Below are 9,848 nucleotides of genomic sequence, written 5' to 3'. Positions count from 1 at the left end.
CTGAGTAAAACGTGCCAAATTTTAAAAAAGCATGGGACCCGGAGCACTGAACCGAGGTGAAATGTACAAAGGACCACACACAAAGGGCAGACAATATTCTGTCATTGATCCGTAGTGATCAGTATACGAAGGTAAACAGGAAAACCGATATTCAGTATCTACGTTGAACCTGGCTCAACTGGGCATGTAGTTAACTCTCACAAACCACTATTCCCCTTCCGTTTTCCTGACGCCCCCTCCGTTCTTGTTTTAAACTGATTGAACGTCAGGCAATTGCCGATGACATTGCTGATGTGGAACTGTAGCATATAGAACATAGAACATTACAGCGCAGTACAGGCCCTTCGGCCCTCGATGTTGCACCGCCCTGTCATACTAATCAGAAGCCCATCCCATGTACACTATTCCATGAACGTCCATATGCCTCTCCAATGACGACTTAAATGCACTTAATCTTGGCGAATCTACCACGGTTGCAGGAAAAGCATTCCTTGCCCGAACTACTCTCTGAGTAAAGCAACTACCTCTGACATCTGTCTTATACCTATCTCCCCTCACTTTAAAGTTGTGGCCCTCGTGTTTGCCGTCCCCATACTTGGAAAAAGACTCTCCCTGTCCACCCTATCTAAACCTCTGATTATCTTGTATGTCTCCATTAAGTCACCTCTCAGTGTTCTCTCCAACGGGGACAGCCGCAAGCCCCTCAGTCTTTCCTCGTAATGCATTCCTTCCATACCAGGCAACATGCTAGAAAGTCCCCTCTGCACCCTTTCCAAAGCCTCAAAATTCTTCTTATAATGCGGTGACCAGAAATGTTCACAAAACTTCAAATGTGGCCGTACCAGATCTTTGTACAGCTGCAGTAGACACTTCTGATTCCAGAACTCAATCCCTCTATTAATAAAGGCCAAAACACTGTTTTCCTTCTTAACAACCCTGTCAATCTGGGTGGCAACTTTCAGGGATCTGTGTACATTGACACCGAGATCTCTGCTCATCTGCACTCCCAAGAATCTTACCATTCGCCCAGTAATTTGCATTCCGTTTACTCCGTCCAATGTGTATCACCTCGCACTTGTCCACATTAAACTCCATTTGCCACCTCTCAGCCCAGCTCTGCATCCTATCTATTTCTCTTTGCAACCTCCTACATCTTTCGTCACTATCCATAACTCCACCGACCATAATGTCGTCCGCAAATTTACTAACCCACCGTTCTAAGCCCTCATCCAGGTCATATATAAAAATGACGAATAGCAGTGGAACCAACATCGACTTTTGCGGAAAGGCGCTAGTAACTGGACACCAAGATGAACATTGCATCAACTACAACATTCTGTTTTCTTTCAGCAAGCCAATTACTGATCCAACCTGCTGTGTCTCCCACAATCCCATTCCTCCACATTTTGTATAATAGCCTACTGTGGGAACCTTATCGAACACCTTGCTGAAATCCATAGACAGCACATCAACCTGTTTACTCTCATCCACCTGTTTGGTCACTTTGTCAAAAAACTCATAAGATTCGTTAGGCTCAACCTATCCCTTTACAAAACCGTGCTGACTGTCCCTGATCAGATTATTATTTTCTAGATGATTATAAATCCTATCTCTTGTAACCTTTCCCAAAGCTTTACCAACAACTGAAGTGAGCCTTACTGGTCTGTAATTACCAGGGTTGTCTCTACTACCCTTTTGAACAAGGGAACCATATTTGCAATCATCCAGTGCTCAGGCACTATTCCTGTAGACAATGATGATTTCTAGATCAATGGCACAGGCTCGGCAATCCCCTTCCTTGCTTCCCACAGGATCCTAGGATAAATCCCATCTGGCCCAGAGGACTTGTCTATTTTCACACTCTGCAGTATTTCTAATTCTTCTTCTTTGTGAACCTCAATCTCTTCGAATCGAGATGCAAGTATCTCTGTATCTTCCACGCCAACATTTTCATTTTATATCGTGAACACTGTCGAAAAATATTTATTTAGTGTTTCCCATGTCTCCTCTGACTCCACACACAACTTCCCACTATTATTCTTGATTGGCCCTAATTTAACTCTCGTCATTCTTTTATTCCTGACATACCTATGGAAAGCCTTAGGGTTAAGTCTGATCCTATCCACCAACATCTTCTAATGTCTCCTCCTGGCTCTCATGTCTCCTCCTGGCTCTTCTGAGCTCTCTTATTCGGTCATGCAAGGAAACGATTCTGTCTGCTGCACAACATCATTCTGCTTCGAAATATCCGGCAGTATTACATATTGATTACTGTAAACGTTAACCTTTAACAAGCCATGACAGTGAAATCAGTGAATCCTCATCACTATCCTACCAGGGAAGATTTCTGTTAACATCACCCTGGACATCATGAGATTCGCCATTCTATTCTCCCATCCTTCTGTGCGTGATCCCCTCTGCTCTATTCCGGTCTTGAGGGTTGGTTTACAATACTGAGGCTATCCAATCATCTTTGCATTTCAGTTTCTAAAGGATGAGACCTTCTCTCTGAGCTGGCAAATTGCTTGCTCAGTGGCGATGACACTGTCCTTGTAAACTAGAAAAGTGCTTGAAGTAGGCCATTCCTGTTTTTCATTCCAAGAACTTGAGGCAAACCGTTCGGCAGGACAGGAAATAGCGGGCGTGAGCAGTGATCAAGTTTGGCAGCAAGAACGAGGTGAGGCAGTATAAACTACAGAGTAATGGGGAAACAATGGGCAAGGAACACTGGGACGGGAGGGGCTGAATACTTCCTTTTTTTTGCTGTAACCAGACATTGGTGTTGAACTCTGAAATGGGACAACATCAGACCAGTCGGTGAAATCTTACATTCTGCTTGTTTTCTCCCGAGGCCTGTGTCACACTTGGGGAAATGTGTCTGCGTGCTTCAGTCTATGGGTAAAAATGGGGTTCAGTTCCCATCTCAAACTTTAATCCCATTTATTGTGTTTTACGAGATTAATACGTTCCAGAGAAATTAGCATTCAGCTGAAACATCAGAGTTCACAGGGTTACAGACCAAGTGCTGTGAAATGAGATGATGGGACCCATTTCTGTGCTGTAAACACTCGATAATTCAATCGTTTTTGAGGGGAAACATATCTGCAGTAATATAATTCCAAAAACGGTGTTATGAAGATATGGTGCAACTGCTTCAAAACTGAGTCTCAGCTATTTCTTTTCTGCCTTTTGATACATTGGAGCTGCAGCGATTGATTGCGTTGGTTTCTGAAAACGAAACGTACCAATGAGCAATGTATTGGGCTATTCCAGGACTGCCTTCTCTGACAACGGTGGGACATGACTGATGTTGTCTATGATATGGAATACTGGATTAGTGGTGCTGGAAGAGCACAGTAGTTCAGGCAGCATCCAACGAGCAGCGAAATCAACGTTTCGAGGAAAAGCCCTTCATCAGGAATAAAGGCAGTGAGCCTGAAGCATGGAGAGATAAGCTCGAGGAGGGTGGGGGTGGGGAGAGAGTAGCAGAGAGTACAATGGGTGAGTGGGGGAGGCGATGAAGGTGATAGGTCAAGGAGGAGAGGGTGGAGTGGATAGGTAGATAAGTAGATAGGCAGGTCGGACAAGTCAAGGAGACAGTAACTGAGCTGAAAGTTTGAAACTAGGATGAGGTGGGGGAAGGGGAAATGAGGAAGCTGTTGAAGTCCACATTGAAGAACCTGGGGTTTAAGTGTTCCGAGGCGGAAGATGAGGCGTTCTTCCTCCAGGCGTCTGGTGGTGAGGGAGCGGCGGTGATGGAGGCCCATGACCTCCATGTCCTCGGCAGAGTGGGAGGGGGAGTTGAAATGTTGGGCCACGGGGCGGTGTGGTTGATTGGTGCGGGTGTCTCGGAGATGTTCCCTAAAGCGCTCTGCTAGGAGGCGCCCAGTCTCCCCAATGTAGAGGTGACGACATCGGGAGCAACGGATACAATAAATGATATTGGTGGATGTGCAGGTGAAACTTTGATGGATGTGGAAGGCTCCTTTAGGGCCTCGGATAGAGGTGAGGGAGGAGGTGTGGGCACAGGTTTTACAGTTCCTGCGGTGGCAGGGGAAAATGCCAGAATGGGAGGGTGGGTCGTAGGGGGGTGTGGACCTGATCAGGTAGTCACGGAGGGAACGGTCTTTGTGAAAGGCGTAAAGGGGTGGGGAGGGAAATATATCCCTGGTGGTGGGGTCTTTTTGGAGGTGGCGGAAATGTCGGTGGATGATTTGGTTGATGCGAAGGTTTGTAGGGTGGAAGGTGAGCACCAGGGGCGTTCTGTCCTTGTTACAGTTGGAGGGGTGGGGTCTGAGGGCAGAGGTGCGGGATGTGGACGAGATGCGTTGGAGGGCATCTTTAACCACGTGGGAAGGGAAATTGCGGTCTCTAAAGAAGGAGGCCATCTGGTGTGTCCTACGGTGGAACTGGTCCTCCTGGGAGCAGATACGGCGGAGGCGGAGAAATTGGGAATACGGGATGGCATGGCAGAGAAATTGGGAATAGTGCCAGTGTTTGAGTTGAATAGACAAAGTTAAAAATCACACAATATCATGGCAGAGTCCAGCAGGTTTATTTGGAAGCACGAGCTATCGGAGAGCCGCTCCTTCATCAAGTGGGTGTTTTTCTGCAGAAAATTGTTGTGTGTGTCAATATGCGCGATCTTTTGGAAGATCATCTGAACTTTAACCGACCGTTCGTGGTGTCGACGGTACCCATGACTTGGAGGCGTTGGTGTTGGACTGGAGTGGATATATTTAATAATCACGCAAAGAAATTTTAGATTCCAACAGTTGACAAACACCTGATGAAGAAACAGTACATGGAAAACTGGTGCTTCCAAATACGTCTGTTCAATACCATCCGGTGCTATGTGATTTTTACTCTCATAGCATTTGGTAATGTTTAACTGATCGAAGACAGTGAAAGAATCTTCGCTCGTGAAGATGAAAATTTCAAATATTATCCACCTGAGCATAACAGAAATGATGAAGTTGGATGTGTGATGAATCTCCATAATGCGCTTGCGCAAAGTAAAAGTCGAACCTCAACTGCCTGATCCGTAGCCAGCTATATGAATGGTTGTACCACTGGCCAGATGCACAGCTGAGATTTTACACGCTGCAGGGCTATGGTGTTAACAAGGACATGAGCAATAAGAGTAACAGTCACAAGGTGAACAAAGAACAAAGATAATCACCATCATTGATTTACTTCAAATTGTCTTCAAAAAACGACCATTCACAATCTGATCAGCCAATGAATGAGGTCACTGATGATCTTGGAAATTGCAACTGACTTTGCTGCGTTTTCACCATAATTTGAGGTAAACTCCAGCCTAATCATAACATCGCATATTCCCATTCATTTTCAGCATTAGATTACGTTAATGACCTGTCCATATTTGCAGGAAATGAGTGAAAATGTCCTTCTGGTAATGTAATCCAGTGCAGAGTCGGCCAGAATAGAAAAGACGAAGACATGAAACATCACTCCCATTTCTCTCTGTCCCAATGCGTTTTCCTGAGTCGAATATTTTCAGGGCTTATCTTTACTATCTAAAGAATTAATTATTTTCCCGGGAAAGATTCTTCATAAATCAATTAACATCTGAGGTGTTGAATAATTTTTTACTTCAGATTAAAATAGTTGAATATCTTTTCCCCCAGCCTCCTGTCCCAATCCTCCCTCCTCTTCCATGTAAATACAAGCTTTGCCAGGTGATGTTGGAGCTCCCAACCTGACATTCCAATGCTCCTTGCTGCTCCATGTCAATAGAAGCGGCTCTACTTGAAGTTGGAGCTCCCACTCTGATGTCCCAATGCTCCCAGTTGTTACATGTCATTAAACGCTGGTCCTTGTGAGGTTGGAGCTCCCAGTCTGATGTCCCAATGTTCCCTCCTCCATGTCAATATAAGAAGTCCAGTTGAGGTTGGATCTATCACTCTGATGTCCCAATGCTCCCTGCTGCTACATGTCATTAAAAGCTGCTCCAGGTGAGGGTGGAGCTCCCAGATGGATCTCGCAAATCTCCCTGCTCCATGCTAACTGAAGCCGCTCCAAATGAGGATGGATCTTGCATTCGGATGTGCCAATGCTCCCTTCTGCTCCATGTCAACAGAAGCTGCTCCAGGTGTGGTTGGAACTCCCAGACTGATGTCATAATGCTCCCTGATCCACGTCAAAAGACACTGCTCCAGATGAAGTGGGAGCTCCCATCCCGGGCAGCTCACATACTTCGATACCATCATAGAAATACTGCCCACTGAACATTTCCACCACTGGAGCCATTGGTGTAATATCTGCATCATGAGAACCTAATATTATTTTTAGTCAACACCGAATCATTATGTCCAAAAGTCATTCTTTCTTAAACCTTATTTAGCATGTGCATACTGCAGTCAAGCCGAAGTAAGATAGTGGTGCTAATTGATGTAAGCTTAATAAAAATTACATCCTATTTTTCATGTTGCATAACTGCGGCTTGGCAAGGACAATGTTTATATTGAAATCACACTTTTATTCCAGGTGAGAGAATTTAGTTTGAATTATTTAAAATGAACTTGTTCACTGTGTAAAATGATCAAATAGATCTCAATTTCATTTCAAAATTGGATACGTTGTCATCCATCTTGAAATGTGGTGTCTTCTTCTTTCAACTAGACGGGTATTACAACGAAAAGTCTATTCATGATATGCGTATAAAGACACTTTAAATCGCAAAGCTTATGAAGGTTTGTAGCTCAGGTTGAGGTTTAGGGTGTAGGTTTGCTCGCTGAGCTGTAGGTTTGATACCCAGACGTTTCATTATCTGGCTCCGTCACATCATCAGTGGCGACCTCCAAGTGAAGCGAAACTGTTGTCTCTTGCTTTCTATTAATATCTTCCTCCTGGATGGCGTTCCTGGGGTTTGTGGCGATGTCATTTCCTGTTCGTTTTCTGCGGGGTTGATGGCATTTCGATCTATGTGTTTGTTTATGGCGTTGTGGTTGGAGTGCCAGGCCTCTGGGAATTCTCTGGAATGTCTTTGCTGAGACTGTCTCAGGATCAATGCGTTTCCCAAGTCGAAACGGACTCCCAAAAATCCATAAACGACGAGCCCCCTTCAGACCCATAGTCTCTTTACACGGAACACCAACTTACAGACGGGCCAAAGAACGACACGCAAGACTGAAATGCCTCATAGAAGAGTCACAGCACTCCATCCACTCCACCCAGGAATTCCTAAAAATCATCAAAAAAACCAAAATAGAGGAAGAAGAAGCAATGATCTCATTCGACATAACAGCACTGTTCACCTTCATCAACATCGACCCGGCAAAGGAAACACTTCCCACACTTTTAGAACAGACCATCACACACACCAACCACCATCAATCACATTACCAACGAAAACATAATGAAGCTAGTGGACCTGTACCTCACCACCGACTTCACGTTCAACAACATTGTCTACAAACACACCAATGGCACACCCATGGGATCTCCGGTATCAGGATTCATAGCAGAAGCGGTAATGCAAAGACGAGAACAAACAGCCCGACCAACAATCAAACCAAAAATCTGGGTCCTCTACGTAGATGACATCTTAGTCATCACAAAACGAAACAAGATAGTAAAGACATTTAACATCATCAACAACACCCTCACAGGCATAAAGTTCACCAAGGAGGAAGAAACCGACAACAAACTCGCATTCTTGGACGTCACAGTAGAAAGAAAGGACAATGGATAACTACAAAACTGCGTATACAGAAAACCGACAAACACTGACCAAATACTTAACTTCACCATCAACCATCCCAACACACACAAACAAAGCTGTATGAGAACACTATTCCAACCAGCCACCACACACTGCAGCGCAGACGAACTTCGGAAAACAGAGGAGAACCACCCATTCAACGTATTCGAGAAGAATAGACACTCAGAAAATACAGTCCGCAGATTCCTCAAGAACAAACCACGACAAGCAGACCAAACGCAGTCAGAAACCCTAACCACCTTACCATACATCAAAGAAGTTTCAGAAATGACTGCCAGACTACTAAGACCCCTCGGAATCCGAGTAGTACACAAACCCACCAACACTCTCAAACAAAAACTAACAATCTTAAAAGACACAGATTCAACCCGTGGACAAAACCAACGTCATCCACAAAGTTCCATGCAAGGACTGCCACCAACACTACGGAAGACAAACAGGAAGAAAGTTAGCCACCAGGATACACGAACACCAGCTAGCCACAAAAAGACACGACCTTCTCTCCTGCGTATTCCTACATACGGATTAAAAATATCACTATTTCGACTGGGACAACACATCTATCCTGGAACAGGCTAAGCAAAGACACGCCAGAGAATTCCTAGAGGCCTGGCACGCCAACCACAATGCCATAAACAAACACTTAGATCGAGATGCCATCTATCAACCCCTCAGAAAACGTACAGGAAATGACATCACCACAAACCCCAGGAACCCGTTAGAGGAGAAAGATATGAACAGAAAGCAGGAGACAACAGCTTCGCTTCACGTGGAGGTCGCCACTGATGATGATGTTACCTAGCCAAGTAAACAAACGTCTGGATGTCAAAGCTACAGCTCAGCGAGCAAACCTACACCCTACATTTTAAATCATTTTTCATGTTTATGTTGCATGAATCTGCGGTTAGTGATCCACAGTTTAGTTTCACTCCCTATAGGTAACATGCTGATTTCTCCAGTTGTTCATAGTTCAATGTGATGCATCCAGTGTGTGCATAACGAGAGGGAGCTTGCTTCCCACATCTTGTGTTTATCTGTGCCTTATGTCCAGCCTTCACCAATGTGTAAGTCTCTCCGTGCCCATGCACGGCACCCACAGCGGCAATTCTCCACTGTGCATTTACAGCCAGTTCTCAGTGCCCCTACACCCACGCCCTGCCCCTTTTGAAGTATCTCCATTATTTTTTGTTGTCTCGCTGTGCTCTTCTCACCAGGATGAATAACTTCTACTCAACCTCCTCCAGATTTCATCTGACAAAAGATTCATTAAGAATCCCTTTGCATAAACATGCACTTCGCAGCTCTCGTTATTTGATTTTCCTGGATGTCTTTCAAACGGAAAAACGTTCACAGCAACTTGACATGAAAACGACAATCACGCTCTTTTTCATTATCCCAAGGCAACCGACATTTCAATGCAGATTCGTTAACAGGGTCAAACCATGCTTTGAGATTCCATAATAGCGTTGATACAGATAAACTGACCATTGGAGTCTCGATTTCAATACAACATCTGTGGCTATTGGAGAACAGTCGATGACAGTGGGATTCGAACCCACGCGTGCAAAGCACAATGGATTAGTAGACCATCGCCTTAACCTCTCGGGCATCACGTCACCAATGCGGGAATGAGAATGAACTTATGAATAATTGAATTGCGTAAATTATGCAGAGCAGCAGATATTCCTCCCTGGTGTTGGTGAAATGATAAATAACACAGTACAGTTCCAGGAATATGGTCTGATCTCTGGGTTCTGAGGCAAGTGCACTCCCATTGTCACACTCTGCACACAGTGATCTGAACAAAAATGAGGAAATGAATATGTAACAAGGTCTGTTGAATTCTGTGAAGATTTGAAGTCAACGGAATGAAGAACCCGAGACAGCAGGAGGTTTTCTTTCAATACAGCGTTGTATAGAGCTCTTAAGGATATTGGAATCATGGGTTATGGGACGAAGGCAGGAACAGGATACAGATTGAGGATGTTCAGCCATGATCATAATGAATGGTGGTGCTGGGTCGAAGGGCAGAATGGCCTACTCCTGCAACTGTGTGTATTGTCTATTAAATTACCTGTTAGGAATTGTTTTCCAGACTGGA

General features: G+C 44.6%; 1 non-coding gene across 1 annotated transcript; it reads right to left on the bottom strand.

The window, feature by feature from the left end:
* Positions 1 to 9,281: 9,281 nt before the first annotated feature.
* trnas-acu (transfer RNA serine (anticodon ACU)) lies at positions 9,282 to 9,366 on the bottom strand. Its single transcript has one exon. It is a non-coding gene; the product is annotated as a tRNA-Ser (tRNA).
* Positions 9,367 to 9,848: the final 482 nt, after the last annotated feature.

Source organism: Chiloscyllium punctatum, chromosome 18 (genome assembly GCF_047496795.1).
Source record: "Chiloscyllium punctatum isolate Juve2018m chromosome 18, sChiPun1.3, whole genome shotgun sequence".
In the NCBI taxonomy this organism is placed as follows: Eukaryota; Metazoa; Chordata; class Chondrichthyes; order Orectolobiformes; family Hemiscylliidae; genus Chiloscyllium; species Chiloscyllium punctatum.
The sequence above is the reverse complement of the archived record's forward strand: the minus strand, read 5'-3'. Positions and strand labels throughout refer to the sequence as shown.